This window comes from Macrobrachium rosenbergii, chromosome 22 (genome assembly GCF_040412425.1).
Source record: "Macrobrachium rosenbergii isolate ZJJX-2024 chromosome 22, ASM4041242v1, whole genome shotgun sequence".
Classification (NCBI taxonomy): Eukaryota; Metazoa; Arthropoda; class Malacostraca; order Decapoda; family Palaemonidae; genus Macrobrachium; species Macrobrachium rosenbergii.
Window position 1 is genome coordinate 5,206,884 of NC_089762.1, and position 18,367 is coordinate 5,225,250.

Here is an 18,367-nt window from a genome sequence, read left to right on the forward strand (position 1 = left end):
ACTATTCTACTGTTTGATGGTTAGGGAAAAGAATGGTCTCTGAAAACGAAGGCGGCAAAGTGGCATAAGAACAAAATATAGCTCAACGAAAAGAGGAACTTCCAATAATTCAGGAGGCACAGATAGTGAAGGTTCCCTGATGAAGTACAAGAAATTCCTATGACGTCAAATAACGTCATTGTATTCCCAACCCTTCAGATTTCGATGACGACATCAGACCAATTTTTGGCAACTTCACCGTATAATTTCGACTTTTTCATTTAGTTGTTTTCCATATTTAACAGACATTAATAAAGCACTGGAACTGAGCTTCTACAGGACTCCAAAACCAACTTTATATTATAAAAATAAATTCGAAGTAAGCAATAAAAGAAAAACATGTCATATCTACTATTGGTCAGAATGAGATTTCCCACAGATCACTTCTGGGATCCCCCAAAATGTGATACGGTCAAGAAGTTTGCTGCACAATATATCCTCATGTGATGGTCTAAATCAAAGTTACTCTTGTTAGGCAAAACAAAGCAACGTTTCTAACAGCTTTTTTTTTTTGGAGGAGAACAATCCTGCAAAATGAGACTATACTAGCAGTACGGAATAGTAGTGCTTGAGCAAATGACATTAAACCCTCATTGTTAGACACAAGACATTTTAAAAACAACTGGCCTCATGGACACTGTCTGTTCATGTTTTCTAAGCAGTGCAAAAAATAAACATATACAAAAGTGATACCAGTTATTGAAAGTACTTGGAAAGATTAATTACTGAAGTGCCGTGTCATCTAAGGATTGTGAATCATTAAGTAAGAGCGCAGCATAAGATCAGTCGATCAATAAATCTTGGTTTTGCTAGATTTCAGCCTCATAACCCACCAACTACACCACTTACTGCTTTAGTGGCAGTGGTCTTTGAAGTTATGATGCCGATATGATAAGCCAGCCATGCATTAACCCACTTATTGTGGTCGAGATCTCTGTTAAGTCTAGTAGCCGCCTTGATTCTCATTAGAGGTTAGTACAGTAATCACTCCCATATTTGCCATTATAGAATCCAGTAAGGTTAAAAAACTCTACTGAGCTACCAGTGACCAAAGGATTCTTGAGTCACCGGTGAATCATTTGGTGTTAGAAAAAAGAGAAGACCTAAATGTTGCCTTTTGGACCAGATGTGTAACAAGGTTTTCTTTGCTTCTTACCTTCGTCCTTTGGTAGACAAACAACTGCAATCCTTCCCATGTAGCTGCTGCCGTCTTACAGTTCATGACAGTGTGGGAAAGTTATGGTGCCACGTGGTAGTTCGAAGGGTGCCCTGTAATGGGTAACATGAAAACTTAATGCAGAAGACAATGTGATAGCTTATTTTCCCATATTTTTAACGAAACCTACTGTATAAATACACTTTGAAAGAAACACACAATACAGTAGGTGTATGTCCATATACAACCAAATAACACGGGTATCACTTTCTGTTTCCTATTTTGCCCAAAAATATAAATAAATAACTGACTTAAAAGTAAAACAACTAATTATCTCTCACTTTCCTGTGTGTGCGGCTAAAGCTGCATATGATGGACAGACTTTTAAAGACTTGTTTGGAGGTTTACAAGTCCTCCTCCCCCTCCTCCTCCTCCCCCTCCTCCAACACCACTGTACTTCCTGTACCTCCTCAATGTCAAGACGTGGCAAGCTGGTCGGAAGGGGCATTGAGGTGCCTAGAGGGTCGAGAGGTGACGAAGAAACATGAGATTCCTGACTGAATGAACCTGGCACATCAACCAAGGGAATTTCGGTCTACTGAAATTCCTCTATTTCCTCCTCAAAAGTATCCGAAGCTTTGTCATGAGTCTTCCTGTTAGAAACAGCAAACCTTTGGATGCCTTAAAGTTTGCAACCCTGTGCAGGCCTGCGAACTAAGTAGCTTCAGCCTTCAATTCATCACCTAGCACGTGCACACTTTGCTGATGATACCAGATCAAGGTCGACTGTTCAATGTTTTCATGGCGGGATTTTGCCATGGCCTTACAGGCCTGACTCCTGAACATCTTCCCCAAGTCACTAATGTGCTTCTTCAGCTTGTTCTTGGCATTCTTGATATCCTGCAAGGTTGGCAAAACAATGTTACACTCCTCCATGATACGTCCCATAGACCATCCTGCCTCGATTCTCCCCACAATTTCAAACTTCTTCTGAAGGGTCAGGACCTTCCTAGCCCTCTCAGGAAGAGGTGGGGCCGTACAAACAATACACAGAACCACACACAAACTAAACAGCACATGCTAGACTGCAGGCGCTGCAACAAAAACCACGTGTTGCTCAGAAAGCATCATCGAGTAAGGCGACAACTTGTGAACCATTCAAAAAAAGTAAAAAAAGAGCACAAGTTTCTTCAGTGCAATCAAGCTTTCTGTATAGCCGCTACAGCGTATAATCAAGGCCACCGAAAATAAATCTATCTTTCGGTGGTCTCGGTATAATGCTGTATGAGCCACTGCCCATGAAACTTTAAATACGGCCCAGTGGTGGCCTATCCTATATCGTTGCCAGAAGAAAGATTATGGCTAACTTTAACCTTAAATAAAATAAAAAAACTACTAAGGGTAGAGGGCTGCAATTTGGTATGTTTGATGATTGGAGGGTGGATGATCAACCTACCAATTTGCACCCCTCTAGCCTCAGCAGTTTTTAAGATCTGAGGGCAGACAGAAAAATTGCAGACAGAATAAAGTGCAGACGGACAAAGCCGGCACATTAGTTTTCTTTTACAGAAAACTAAAACTGACTGATAGTGCACAACGCGACAGTCAGGGAAAGTGCTCTTTGCTACCAAATTTAACGATACTTTCTGGATGTAGCCAATTAGGAGAGATATGTTTTTGAATCATGTGTCTCTCAGCCATTAAAAAGTACAAGATCACAATGACGTGTAAGGATGTATGATTTCCGTCAATAGCGGGAAAGCTTACAAAGAGCACTAGTGCTCGGCCACCCCTGCACCTTCTACCATAGGCTACTGAGCTGATGACTCATCCATATCAACCAATGGCAAGCAATAATCTAAGAGATGTATGATGATGTGTGAAGTGGCGCAAGCTTTAAAGCCAATAGCAATTGCAAAAGCTCTCTCTCTCTCTCTCTCTCTCTGTCTCTCTCATTGTCATTTTTATTGTTTTTTCATCATTTTATGCAGAGGAAATTATGACAAAATACCAAGAAATAAAAAATGAGAAAATAAAATAGAAATAAAAAGGAGAATAGCGTAAATTGAAAATAAAAGGGAAGGAGTGTGTGTGTTTGTTACAAGTACTGTACTGTACATCGGGGAGTTTCCTAGTACGAAATCGAATGCTTCTCTCTCTCTCTCTCTCTCTCTCTCTCTCTCTTTTATTACAAGTTAATATATCTTAATAAAATGTGGAAAAGCATAAACAGTACAAAAATATAAGAACAAAGGCGTTTTTAACAATTTCAAAAGATCTCAAGAAATCAAATGCCTGACTCTAGCTTCCTGTCATTCGATCGGAGTTCACCCATCTGATGAAGAGTTAGAGGAATTTATTTCAGAAATTCATTTCTCGCTATAATGTGGTTCGGATTCCACAATAAGCTGTAGGTCCCGTTGCTAAGTAACCAAATGGTTCTTAGCCACGTAAAATAAGTCTAATCCTTCGGGCCAGCCCTAGGAGAGCTGTTAATCAGCTCAGTGGTCTAAAACTTTCTACCTCTACCCCTCTCCACCCATCCAGCACAGACTTCCCTGGGAAGGCTCTTTCTCGGCCACCCTTTCCCAAGACAAAAACCCCTCCTCTGCGTGCTTATGCCTGTAAACAGTGTTACTAATGCTTCTCTCTGCCCAGACAGTGTTGCAACCGCTCCCCCTCCATCCCTCCAAGCCTTCCCATTCCCCCACCCAACCCAGGAACTATTTCCACCTTGTTTCCACGGCCTCCCACCCCACCAGTAACCCTTCTCAGCTTGTTTATGCCTATGAGCAGTGTTACCGACTTCTTTACGAAATTTATATATATTATAAATATATTTAAGGTCCCGGGGGGTGCCGGTTGCATGGAAATAAAGGCGAATGCAGATAGGGTAAAATCAGATAATAGAGGGATTATGGTAAATGCCCAAGATGAAACTTCTTCAGTTTGTGACAACTTACTTTTAAAGTCAATTATTATTGCACATCACACAAGAAGGGTCAAGGTAAAATATATAAGGCCAACCACTTGGAAACAAAAAAGTAAAGATCACGTACATATCCCCCAACACAAGTTATGAATTGTATCTAAAGATTAAACAGCAAAATTTAAGTCAACACTAGAATCAATTTGAGCAATTCTGAGCTCCTATAGGCTACGTTTTCTTGGCTCTCTTGAATGTGACCTATCAAACGTAAAAAAGTATAAGTGCCCAATTATGTCCTGAGAGCCAACACATTTTGAAGTTATTCAAGGTATTAATAATCATTCAAAAATCAACACTTTCGAAACTTTATAGCTCACTGCCAGAACACTGGCTGTAATCGTTGCTATAGCACTGACAATCCTTAGGGGCAGATGTGGTATTGGATGATATCTCCTCGTCTTAAGAACTGCATTCGAAAACCAAAAGGATAAACTGTAGTGAATATGAGAAAAGTAACTTAGACATCGTTTTAAGTAATAATGGCAAAAGTCTGTTGTCCTTTGTTATTTAAATAAGAGAACAAATACCAGTTGAACAGATTTGATCCGACGATGATGGATCTCAATTTGGTCACTTTAATTGAGGTCGAGTTACTGCCTTTCGTTTAGAAGGTAAATTATTATTATAATGTTTGCAGCATGTAAACAAATAAACATTCCTTTAAATGAAAGAGGGAGAGAGAATGTGGGTGATTTCATTTGCTCAGACCTTTTGGTTCATTGAAAGAAGGTATTTGCATAGGCATCATTTTCGTGTAGTTCACTTTTCTTCTGTCAGCGTAAATCGCCAGTATTCGTGACGTCACGCCTCTAATCTATCTCGCTCTCTTGAATGATCGCATTTCAGTTGTTTCTAAGCACTTACTGCTTTCACGTTTTTCATGTGAGAATCTTTGAGCCCTATGAGTATATATATATATATATATATATATATATATATATATATATATATATATATATATATATATATATATATATATATATATATATATATATATACAGTATATATATATGTGTGTGTGTGTTTTTAAAGGAGTGATACATAGTAAAGATATAGGATGACAGCACACGCGAACATACAAGCAGTTTACAACCCAGCAACAAGAAACTCGAAGAGTTCGCAGTCCTGACAAAGGTTGAGAGTACCATTAAACGAGCTCGTCTTTTGCAGCCAGCTAAGCTCCAATCTGTGTTATTTCTTAATAGATAATTGATAGGCATATTGCTTTGTTGTCATTGAGACTAGATGAACCACACTCCTTACAGTCTATACATTTTACATGTTACTGATGAAAAATCGCCCATGCTTACACACCCTCAGGCAGGTAAACATTCTTATCAAGACTTTCTTTTGCAAAACTAGGTTCTATAATACCGCTTTATAACTAGACTGCACCAATTTTCCGGCGCCTGTCTGATTCAGGAATTGATCATTTTTTTTTAAATGAAAGAAAAAAAAGGCACTGATTCGCTGTGTATATCTTGTATAATTTTATACCATTTTATTCACATTTCCATTAATATTCCAGTCAGACCAATCTTGAGGTTTGTTCATGACGAGCATGAGATTTGATGTACACATCCTTTGGTATTGTCGGGAACATTCTTTATAAGTGTTTTTCCCTTGCATTGTTGCTCTTGAGTGCCCCATTAACTCAGCAATGTTCAGGCAAGTGAGGAATTTATTTAGCATTACTGTTGTAAGATAGTATAAGCAAATTAGTTGTGTTGTTTCCTTAATGCATGGCTGATACAATATGGAGATATTCAAACTTCTATTGCATCATCAATATATTCGGGGCTACATACACGTGACCCTTCCAAGAACATGGATGTGAATACCGAAGCCGTTGCTTGATTGCCGTGGCCAGCATAAAAATATACAGAGGCAGACATATTGGTAATTTTCTTTATACGCTAAATGTAAATTCACTATTACTTATGTGAATACCAACGTAAACAAAAAAAACTGTAGAATGCTATCGTTTTCCGTTTCCTTGTTAAACTTTATTTGTGGAACCGATTCACTTGATCACATTTTCGTCCCGCGGCTAAATAAGTATTATGTTGTACCATACCTAATCCATAATTCGTCGTGAGGGATAACTTTACTTATTATCCTTCTCTCCACTATTCCATGCGTAGATTGCTTAAAACTAGTAAAAGGATATTTCCCATGTCAAATCAAACTTTTGAGAGTCAAATTTCCGGTTGAATTCAAATTTACGGTCTTTTACTTATAGTTAATTCAGTTTCAGTAAGTTTTTACCAGAAAATGGCATGTCCCGTTGCCTGTTATTTAGTAGATCAGATAGGAGTTTTATCAAACTATTAAGTGCATCGAATCTTACAGACTTAGAAATACTGTTATTATCACGTCTACATTATTCTTTATATATTAGAAAATTTGTCCTATGCTTTTTTGTGAGTCCATAGTCGATGCATATCTTTTAATCTCATTTTCATTTCCCTTCAGTTATTTTCGCTTTCCATAATTATTGAAACGTCTCTTCATTCACATCGACTATGGTACTTTTTCGTGCCTTACTTGTGTGCATATCTATCACTCAAAAGTTCTTAATTTTTTTCTGCATAATCCCTTTTATTCAATATTGCTAATGCCCCAAACTTGTCAGCTTTTATCACATTTATATTTTTATCTCTTTTTAACACGATCATGGCTACAGTAAATATTTCTGGGCAGTTTTGGAATGCTAAGTGTTTCATATTTCACAAGAAATGTCAATTTATTTTCCTTTTGTACACAGTTTATAAATTATTTCGCCGGTTTACAGCAATGGAAGACAATGCTGAATTTAATCCGTCCCCGGGGAGAGGTCGCATCTCTATCCAGACGTCTATTAGAGGAGCTGAGGAAGGAATCGTGATTGGCTTTGGTGGGTCAAGGACTCCCTTGCACCGACAATTTCATTTCATTGTCAGGTTTTCCTTTCAGATCTTGGGACACTTTCTTTCTCATTATTCTTCCCAGTGATCTCGCTCGCTTGGGGTTCTTTTCTTGTAGCTGGCACTGAGGATTTAAAATGTCTCCTTGTTTTCTTGGAAGATCCTTCATTGAAATTCTGTTCTCCGTTCTTTTATGTTGATGCGTTTTTTTAAATACATACTTCGTTGAACATCATCAAACGGTTGATTTCCAACTTCCAGTTTTTTTTTTTTTTTACTTCTGATCTTGTAGTAATTTGTTCTTTGGCTGCATAGACTTGTGCACTTTTATTCTGAACACAAAAATAAACTGATGAATTTAGTATGCATTTCGGTGAGCTTAAGGGCATTGCATGTATGTGGCCCTGAGTATAATGCTGATGATACATATGTAACTATATGTAAAGGCAAAAATTGAAATATCCCGACATCGTATTAGACGATTCTGTTTCATGATAACAGCAGAGAAGCATAAAATTTTTTTTTTTTACTACCTGAGAAGTAATAACGTTAAAGATATTCCTAACTTTCCTTATAATGTTTGAGTTAAAGTGGCTTTTAGGAACAATAATACAATACAAACAGAACTTTAAAGGAACCCCACTGACACCACCAAAGCTATTTAAACCAGATCCCACTTATATCACGTGAAAAAAAATTCACTTCAGCATTACGATTTTCATAACAATTTATTCTAATTTAACACTATTCATGCATATCTGAGCAGTTTTTCAAGTTCGTTGATAATTTTACCTTTTACTTCATACTGCTTTCTCCTGTAATTCATTTTGAAGCTATCTGTACAACGAAGTGCAAAGTCTTGTTCTTGTCAATAATCTTGTGATATATTTTAATAGCCTTCATTCATGGGACCATTGGGGAAACATGGGATGAACATATTTACCTGTTTATATATCTATCTATCAATCTATGTCCCTATTTATCTGTTCATCTACCTATCTATCAGTCTATGTCCCTATTTATCTGTTTATATACCTATCTGTCAGTCTATGTCCCTACTTAACTGTTTATCTGTCTATCAATCTATGTCCATATTTATCTGTTTATCTATCTATCTATCGGTGTATGCCCCTGTTGATCTGTTTATCTACCTATCTATCAGTCTACATCCCTATTGATCTTTTTATCTACCTATCTGTCAATCTATGTCCCTATTGATCTGTTTATCTACCTATCTATCAATCTATGTTCCTATTTATCTGTTTATCTACCCATCTATCAATCTATGTCCCTACTTATCTGTTTATCTACCTATCTGTCAATCTATGTCCCTGTTGAAGTGTTTATCTACCTATCTGTCAATCTATGTCCCTGTTGATCTGTTTATCTACCTGTCTATCAGTCTATGTCCCTATTGATCTGTTTATCTGCCTATCTATCAGTCTATGTCCCTATTGTTCTGTTTATCTGCCTATCTATCACTCTATGTCCCTATTGATCTGTTTATCTACCTATCTATCAACCTATGTTCCTATTTATCTGTTTATCTACCTGTCTATCAATCTATGTCACTATTGTTCTGTTTATCTACCTATCTACCAATCTAAGTCCCTACTGATCTGTTTATCTACCTATCTATCAATCTATGTCCCTATTGATCTGTTTATCTACCTGTCTATCAGTCTATGTCCCTATTGATCTGTTTATCTACCTGTCTATCAGTCTATGGCCGTATTGATCTGTTTATCTACCTATCTATCAGTCTATGTCCCCATTGATCTGTTTATCTACCTATCTATCAGTCTATGTCCCTATTGATCTGTTTATCTACCTATATATCAGTCTATATCAGTCTATGTCCCGATTGATCTGTTTATCTACCTATTTATCAGTCTATGTCCCTATTTATCTGTTTATCTACCTTTCTATCAATCTATGTCCCTTCTTATGTGTTTATCTATCTATCTATCAATCTATGCCCCTATTTATCTGCTTAAATGTCTATCAATCTATGTCCATATTTATCTATTTATCTATCTATCTATCAATCTATGTCCCTATTCATCTGTTTAAATGTCTATCAATCTATGTCCATATTTATCTGTTTATCTACCTGTCTATCAGTCTATGTCCCTAGTGACCTGTTTATCTACCTATATATCAGTCTATGTTCCTATTGATCTGTTTATCTACCTATCTATCAGTCTATATCCCTATTGATCTGTTTATCTACCTATCTATCAGTCTATGTCCCTATTGGTCTGTTTATCTACCTATCTATCAATCTTTGTCCCTGTTGATCTGTTTATCTACCTATCTATCAATCTATGCCCCTATTGATCTGTTTATCTACCTATCTATGTCCCTACTGATCTGTTTACCTACCTATCTATCAATCCATGTCCTTTTTGATCTGTTTATCTATCTATCTATCCATCTATGTCCCTACTGATCTGTTTATCTACCTATCTATCAATCTATGTCCCTGTTTACTGTATCTGTTTATCTAGCTATCTATTATGTCCCTATTGATCTGTAAAAATAGCTGAAAACGACAGATATTAGTGTCTAATCCATAGTTTTTGAGGTCGCTGAGATGAATAGTGACACTCCCGATGCCCTTCAAGTCCAAGGTCAGCCCTGATAGGAGGGGGGGGGAGGTTGGGAATGGGGTGACGTGTAAAAATAACTGAAAATGACAGATATTAGTGTCTAATCCATAGTTTTCGAGGCCACTGAGAAAAAGTGACACTCCTGATGCTCTTTAAGTCCAAGTTTAGTCCCAATAGGAAGTGGGGGTTGGAAGGGGTGGGGAAGGTGGTAAGAAGTAAAAATAACCGAAAACTACAGATATTAGAGTGTAATACATAGTTTTTGAGGTCGCTGAGATGAACAGTGAAATGCCTGATGCCCTTAAGTCCCAGTTCATCCTAAAAAGAAGGTGGGGTTGAGAGGGGTGAAAAATAAAATATAAAAAATGACAGATATTAGAGTCTAATCCGTAGTTTTCGAGATTGCTGGGATGGATAGAGACACTTCCGTTGCCCTTCAAGACCAAGTTCAGCCCTCATAGGAAGTGGCGGGGGGGTGGTGAGAAGGATTTGGATGGGGGTGACATGTAAAAATAATCGAAAATGACAGATATTAGTGTCTAACCCATAGTTTTTGAGGTAGCTGAGATGAATAGTGACACTCCCAATGCCCTTTCAGTCCAAGTTCAGCCCTAGGAAGCGGGTGAGAATGGTGGGAAGGGGGTGACATGTAAAAAGAACCAAAAATGATAGATATTAGTGTCTAATCCATAATTGTTGAGCTAGCTGAGATGAACAGTGCATTCCTGATGCCCTTTAAGTCAAGTTCAGCCCTGATAGGAAGTGGGGATGAGAAGGGGTGGGATGGGGGTGACATATAAAAATAACCGAAAACGACATGTATTAGTATCTACAGTAGTCCATTTTTTTTAAAGCTCACTGAGATGAATAGTGACACTCCCGATGCCCTTAAGACCAAGCTCAGCCCTGATAGGAAGTGAAATATAAAATGTCAAAAATGTTGGCCAATGTAACTGAAGCAACAGGAAAGAGAGAGAGAGAGAGAGAGAGAGAGAGAGAGAGAGAGAGAGAGAGAGAGAGTTTATCTGTTGTCATTCACAGTTATCCCGGGCAGCGCCAGGTTGGTCAGCTAGTATATATATACTAGCTGACCAACCCTGTGCTGCCTGGGAAAACTGTGAATGACAACCAATAAACTCTCTCTCTCTCTCTCTCTGATAGAGAGATAGAATTTATCGGTTGTCATTCAGAGTTTTCCCAGGCACGCTGTGTTGGTCAGCTAGTATATTGCCCGGGGAAACTCTGAATGACAACCAATAAACTCTCTCTCTCTCTCTCTCTCTCTCTCTCTCTCTCTCACTATTTCCATCTTTCTCCTCCCCCCTCTACTTTCTCTCTCACTTCCTCTCCCTCTCACTCTTTCTTTCTCCAACTCTCTCCCTCTCTCTCTTTTTCTCTCTCCAACCCTCCCTGTCTCTTTCCCTCTTTCTTCTCCCTAACACCCCCTCTACTCTCTCTCTCATTCCTCTCCCTCTCACTCTCTCTCTCTGCCACACGTTCCCAACCCCTACTCCTTTTGGTGCCAGTGGTGTCCTACCCCCACGCTATTCATTTCCAGATATGCAGTAAGTCATTCTTCTTCTTCTTCTTCGTTTAACGGGCTTTTTCCCATTTTTCATATGGGTTAAGCTCGATGCCTTCTTTTGAAGGACTTTGATTTGGCGTTGGGGTAGGCCGTAGACTCGATCAACTGCCCTGCCTGACATCGCTTAGACCCCGATAGCACATGTATATATGTATCGTGCCAAACCCCCAGCTCCCTTTCACCCATCAGCGAAGAGACGTGAGCCGTTTAGGCCGACAGTTCGAGACGTGTAAGGCATCTGTTATGTTTTTAGAAGATGTTGGAGTGGCTTTGTTTGTGTGTGTATTAATCTGTAACACCCATTTGCTTTTTCAGCAAACCTATCCGTTGATTACATACATAATCCTGGGGTGTCTACACGGATAGCAAAGTGTCTGCCCTCTGACCGGCCGGCTGCGGATTTGAACCCGCGACACAGACTTCTTATGAAGTCCGAGTCTGCTGCTCTACCGACCGAGCCATCGAGGCTCCATATGTAGTAAGTCATATGTATACCGAAATTAGGCATGATAAATTTGTAAAGTTCATTTAGTTATTAATTCTACGGGCATAACCAGCCCCATTTCAGGGAAGCCCTTCCCATCCCCACCCGCTTTGGTGCCCTTTGGTGCTAGTGATGTCTTACGCCCATAGTGCTGATTTCTAGGTAGTAAGTCATACGGATACCAATTTTGGTCGAAATTGCTCAATGCATTTCAGAGCTATGCTGGCACATGCACACACACCCATGCATACAAACATCCATTTTCATATATATATATATATATATATATATATATATATATATATATATATATATATATATATATATATATATATATATATATATATATATATATATATATATATATCTATATATATATATATAATATACGTATTTCTGCCTAAAAATAATATACACTAAAATACTGTGCTGTGATGGGGAAGATGGATCTATTCCAGCTTTAATGAAAAGTGTCTGAATCCAATATAGGCCTATAATTTCTTGTGGTAGAATGGTTTAGGTTAACCACCCCATAACCTGCTATACATGGTTTAGAATTGTTTTAGTGGTGAGAGCATATCTTCATCTGATCCTCACCTTGATGTAAACCTTGAATGGTAAGTGTTCCCAAAAGGTATCAAGAAATCAAGAAATTACTTTGTCCTTTTGACCCTTACAAATCCATATATTTTTTGAAAGTTGGCAGTTCGATTCCGATGTGAGTTAAAAATTTATATCTTATATATATATTGCTACGAATGCCCGAGGATACTTACTTGATTCTGGGCGGCAACAGATGAATGCAGGGAGTTCCTTATTTCTATTACACATCTGACTCAATATTAGGACAATTCGTAAACAAACAAGGGAAAATCTGTGTCTTAGGGCCTTCTTCATGTGAGGGAAAATTATGTAAACTCAAGGGTTCTCTTAATTAATTATATTTACATAACAAACACATATCAGAAGAATGACGAATTACTGTGCAGGTAATAATAAGGGCCTGATAAATGACTGAATCCTACACAGAATAAATATTCTGCTTTGAAGATGCCTTCATAACAGGAAATATCGCAGTTGGGGGTAGAAGGGGGACCGCACATGGATAGAGCCGAGAGATTCCACAGTCGAGGCCTATCTGCAAAATATGCAAGACGGTTACTTGCAAGAATAATAAGACGCTCAAAGGGGACTGAGGAACGCATGGATGGTGCCAAATAACTCAGTTCAGCACTAATGCATAATTACATTAACACTGAATGCTCCAACACAAATTACTGAAGGTGGTTGCACAATGGAAAAATAAATGAAAAATCAGGCAGAGAAATAACAGGAATTGTGACTGACTAAGAAACCTTATTCCTGTATATTACCTTCAAGATGATGGTTTCCTCATTCAATAGGGCGCTGGCGATGGGATGGAGGAGGGAATTAAAATGCCGCTACAAAGTATACTGGTTCGAGCCTCGGGGTCAGAAGCGTGGAAGGTTCAAGGGACAGGCAAGGTTAAGGACATCTGTCCTTGGTGGCGTTCTGAGCGATTCTCTCTCTCGATTTCTGTTACATCGCCTATAAATAAGCTTTAGAGATTACACCGTGGCATCTGGCTAGGTGGTGCAAAAGTCAATCTTTGTCACATTTTCTATATAGGCCGCATGGCATGAGTTAACCCTCCTAGAAGGTTCAGAATAGGGTAGGGCACCAACTTTCTCTTTTTGGCCTCCTCCTTTGCCCGTTGTCTGGTGCCGTCGAGGAAGGCATCTGGAAACAAGGCCTTAGGTAGTCATTTTGAACAGAGAGACAGGCTAGGGTTAACCATTTTGGGAAATGAAGGAAAGAGTTCATGAAGGGGCGAGTGGAAACCCAGTTCTAGTAATTAAAACAATTGAAATTAATTTTATTTCTTTCTTAGTTATGTTACAGAAGTAAAAAAACCGGTGAGGTGGCTTGGGAAAGGTTCCATCCATTGCAGTATATATATATATATATATATATATATATATATATATATATATATATATATATATATATGTATATATATATATATGTGCATGTGTGTGTATGCATATATATATATATATATATATATATATATATATATATATATATATATATATATATATATATATATATATATATATATATATAATATATATATATATAATATATATATATATATATATATATATATATATATATATATATATATATATATATATATATATATATATATATATATTGCTTTATCTTCCCAAACATCCCAGCCACCAAACGCTTAAATTTAAAGCTGGAAAAATGCAACAGTAAATTTTGGCACTGCCTGACAAGGATGGGGGAGAAAGGAATATTGGCCCCTCCCTTAATCCATTAATCGCACTCTGTATATCCCTTTCAATTTTCTCTTCTCGAACATGTGATGCTGTGGAGCCTTTTGTTTACAGACAGAAGGTTGTGAAGAGGCTAAGTCTGGCCAGAGGCAGAACAGAGCCGGCAAGGCAGATTAAGAGAAAGATCATCTGGCATGAACACCTGGATCTTGAGTCATAAACAATGCATGCACATAGGGAAATGACACCAACCCTATCTACCTGTGGATAACATCAATAATACCTGACCGAAGTCATATAAGGGCCTGACCAAAGGAACAAGAGTGAGAGACATTGCTGGACATGAGTGAAACACATCTCCCCCTTCCATTCCCACCTCCTTCAGAGAGCCATGCCCTACCACGTGGTCCTATCTTGTAGGGACCCTTAGTATTTTTACCAGTGAAACCCTTAGCCCCCTGCCACTGCCATTACCATCGCTGAAGCCACCTCTTCTACAAGGTAAAGTATCTGTTGCAAAGGTTCTTCCAGTCAGTCACACTGTTTTAATTCTTGTACTAAATTTCCTATTTCCATTTCTAAGTGCCAACATTTCCATATCAACCTTGCCTTGCTGGGGCAGTGTTATGTAAATGCCTGTGTTTAAATAATTACATAAAATCGTGTGTTCAAGTCCTCTTTGGCACCCTCTGTGCTTGTCTTGTTCTATGCATATTTTACTGTGTCCTTGCTGGCTTTTAATTCGTGAATCTCTCCGTTAAGAGGGTTTGTTAGCCATGGAAATCTCTCTTGACTGTGCCTTGTATCAGCATCATCACACCAACGGATGTACCTTAATGTTTCCCTAGTTATAATTAACCTCTCATGCCTTCCCTGCCTGATTAGTCCATTTCATCTTCTGATAGTTCAGTTCATGTAAATATACGTAATTTTAAACTTACCCTAAAGTGTTTACTTACAAATATCTTGTGAGTAGAGCCCTCAGCCAGTTAAATTCCCCCTCTTTTCCTTTTTTTTACAATTTACGGAATCAACAGCAGTCAGATTTTATACAAAAATAGAGGTAAGTAACAATATCATTCATTTAGAGTCTATAACTGGCTCATGATAAGCATTTCCCCAGGTTAAATCGTAAAAATGGCGACCTAGCCTTAGATCTTGCAACCATTGTTGCAGAATTAATCCCCCCACTTTTTACAACTTGCCTTATCAGCAATTAGCGAAGCTAGGCTGGGTACGAGACAAAGAAACAAACCTTTAGAATAAAATCCACAAGCGCACAGTCAAGGAGTTCCACACAGTGAGTATTTTTATTTTATGTTAGGATAGGAAGTGAAATTGTGACTGAAAATAGCAATAGGGAAACATTTGCAATCCAGTCATCCAGAAGAGAGAGTTAGTATCCATTACACAAGTTTTGATAGACCCAGCATGAGGGATTACATGTTTTTTTCACATAGGCAAGCTAGGGAATTACAAAGCGTTAAAAAAAAGGAAATAGTGCACGTATTTTCTCCTTAGATAGGTACATGTTTAGGTCCCAGATGGGCCAGCCAGCAAATTTCGTACTGCTGGAAATCAAAGGGTTTAATCTCTCTCTCTCTCTCTCTCTCTCTCTCTCTCTCTCTCTCTCTCTCTCTCTCTCTCTCTCTCTCTCTCTCTCTCTCTCATAGAGGTTAGGAATCCATTTGGCAAATGCAAAATTCCTCACTGTAGAGTAAAATCTCAGAAAAGGCAAAATTTGTTCAGGCCATGTGAGCAAATAAATGTGCTTCATATTTTCATTTGTGAACATTCCTCCATACAGCACAGTACATGATAAATTCTGTTTCATTTCAAAGCGTTTCCATTCAATAACGGCCCGCTATTACATTCATAAGCATAAGGAATCTTTTTTTACTTCTTCTTTTGTTTATTTGTGGTTATCTTTTGTTTTGCTTAAAGTTTGCTGTGACCACATGGTCTTCACATCGTTCCCAGAGTAATTTTGGGTAAGCCTAGGAGAAACTTTTATATCTGGGTTCCTCTAAATAAACCATAAGCGGGATAATATGTTTGTATAAGCGGGGTCAGTCTCAGGAAAATTCCCATGCTGGTCACTGTCCTTTGTTGCCAGGTGCATACCAGACAACCTTGAGCTGTCAGTTACTGTGCCAGACACAAACCCAAATGGTTACCTTTTCTGGGCACATGCAAGGAAGGCTAAAAAGACGGGAAAGGGAAATTCATACGCACGTGACTTAGGCAAACAACACCCGTGTATGGTAGAATTAAGTTTTTAACCTATATTAGATTGGAGAAAAAGGCTCTTATTAGGGTTGGCAAAATACTCACATTTACCAGTGTAACTTGCAAGTAATATAATTTTAACTTATCCGTCTCTCGATGATGAACTTACCACTTCTATAAAAATAAATAGAACTGTGCTTCTAAAATGGCTTGTCTAACCCACCAATTTGTATCAGTGTGTAAATGTTACCTCCTCTCCGCTAGGATCCCAGTGTCTCTCAAAGCATTTTTTTTTTTTTTTTTTTGGTTTATGCTACGTCCTTTCCTTTTTTTTTTGTTGGGGTTATTATTCTAAGAGTGTTGCAACGCTCACTGAGTTCCCAAACCTAACCCGTATCAGGAATCCTCTAAAAAATTTTTTTTTCTTATCACAAGAAAAACCAAATTCTCGGGAATGGGCAAACACTCCCCAAACCAAACCCAAATTCACGCCCTAGCCAACCTTGTCCATGCTTGAAATAAAACCAAACTACGTCCTCCGGGACAAAGACAAACCGGTTCCCTGCGAACAAATCCACACCCTACGAGGCAAAACCAATACAAGAAAATTCTCAGGAACGGGCATACGCTCCCTGAACCAAGCCAAGCCTTAAGATTCATGCGATAGCCGGCCAAGTCCATGCGTGAATCCGAAACCACATCCGATGAGACAAAAATCCCAAATCAGTTCCCTGCAAACAAATCACGTCCTACGGGGCAAACCAAAATACCCCAACATTCACGCAATAGCTGGCCGAGTCTGTGTGAAATAGAGTACAATTTACATCTTTTCAGACATTAAAATTTGTTCATCACAAACAAACTAAGCCTTATTCAGACATATTAAATTCCGTTCATCACGAACAACTACGTCTTATTCAGACATTAAAATTTGTTCATCACGAACAAACAGTCTTATTCAGGCATATTAAAAATTCGTTCATCACAAACAAAGTCTTATTCAGACATTAAAAATTCGTTCATCACCAACAAACCACGTGTTTTCAAACATTAAAATTCGTTCATCGTGAACTGAGTCTTTTAGACATACTGAAACCAGTTCATCACGAAGAAACTTATGGGTCTTTTCAGACATACTGATTTTCTAACGTGTCACGCCCCTGTAAGCGTTATCTCAAGATGTCTACGACACCCAGAACCCAGCAAAATGAGGACTTCAGGTTCTATATGTCCACTGGAAAGGACATGGGACTGTCAGGACAAGCCCTGAGGGAGTGGGTCCAAGAGAGAATAGATGATGCCAAGGCAGAGAGAGAGGCTGAAAGAAAGGCGAAGAGGGAAGTGCACGATAGGCTAGATAAACTCACAATGGAAGAACAAGAGAGAAAGGAGAAGAGAGAAGAACAAGAGAGAAAGGTGAAGAAGGAAGAGCAAGATAGGCTAGATAAATTTGCAAAGGAAGAACAAGAAAGAAAGGAGAAGAAGGAAGAGCAAGATAGGCTGGATAAACTAGCAAAGGAAGAACAAGAAAGAAATGAGAAGGAAGAACAAGACAGAAAGGAGAAGAAGGAAGAGCAAGATAGGCTGGACAGACTTGCAAGGGAAGAACAAGAAAGAAAGGATAGGTCGGAAGGGAGGAAAAAGCAGCAGGCCCCTGAGCTCCACATGGCATAAATTGGCACTGCCAGCTCCTCTATAGTCCCTGGCACATCTGCCCTCACTCATGCTCATACCTTTATGCACAAGTGGACCAAGGCCGAGCCCGAGGTGTGGCTTGATCAGGCAGAAAGGGTCCTTAGCACCTACCGACTCACTCACTCTGAAGTCTCCCTACTCTTGGGAAAATTCCTCGGAGGAAAGGGTCTAATTGCTTTCAATGCCCTCCCTGAGGCGGATCAAAGGAAATGGGTGGAAGTGCGCCAGGTGATCACAAAGGCGTATGAGATCAACCCCGAATGCTGGAGACGATGCTGGAGAGGCCAGATAAAAGAAGCAGGACAGACCTGGTCTGACTGGGCGTATCAATCAGATAGGGCCCTG

At 38.7% G+C, this 18,367-nt stretch overlaps 1 long non-coding RNA gene across 1 annotated transcript in view; it reads right to left on the reverse strand.

Annotated features, from left to right (window-relative positions):
* Positions 1-18,367, reverse strand: part of LOC136850558 (uncharacterized) — a 230,701-nt gene that overhangs the window by 32,793 nt on the left and 179,541 nt on the right. Inside the window, exon 2 of the long non-coding RNA XR_010856654.1 lies at positions 1,196-1,308. This is a non-coding gene — a long non-coding RNA (uncharacterized lncRNA). The remainder of the gene's footprint in view (positions 1-1,195; positions 1,309-18,367) is intronic.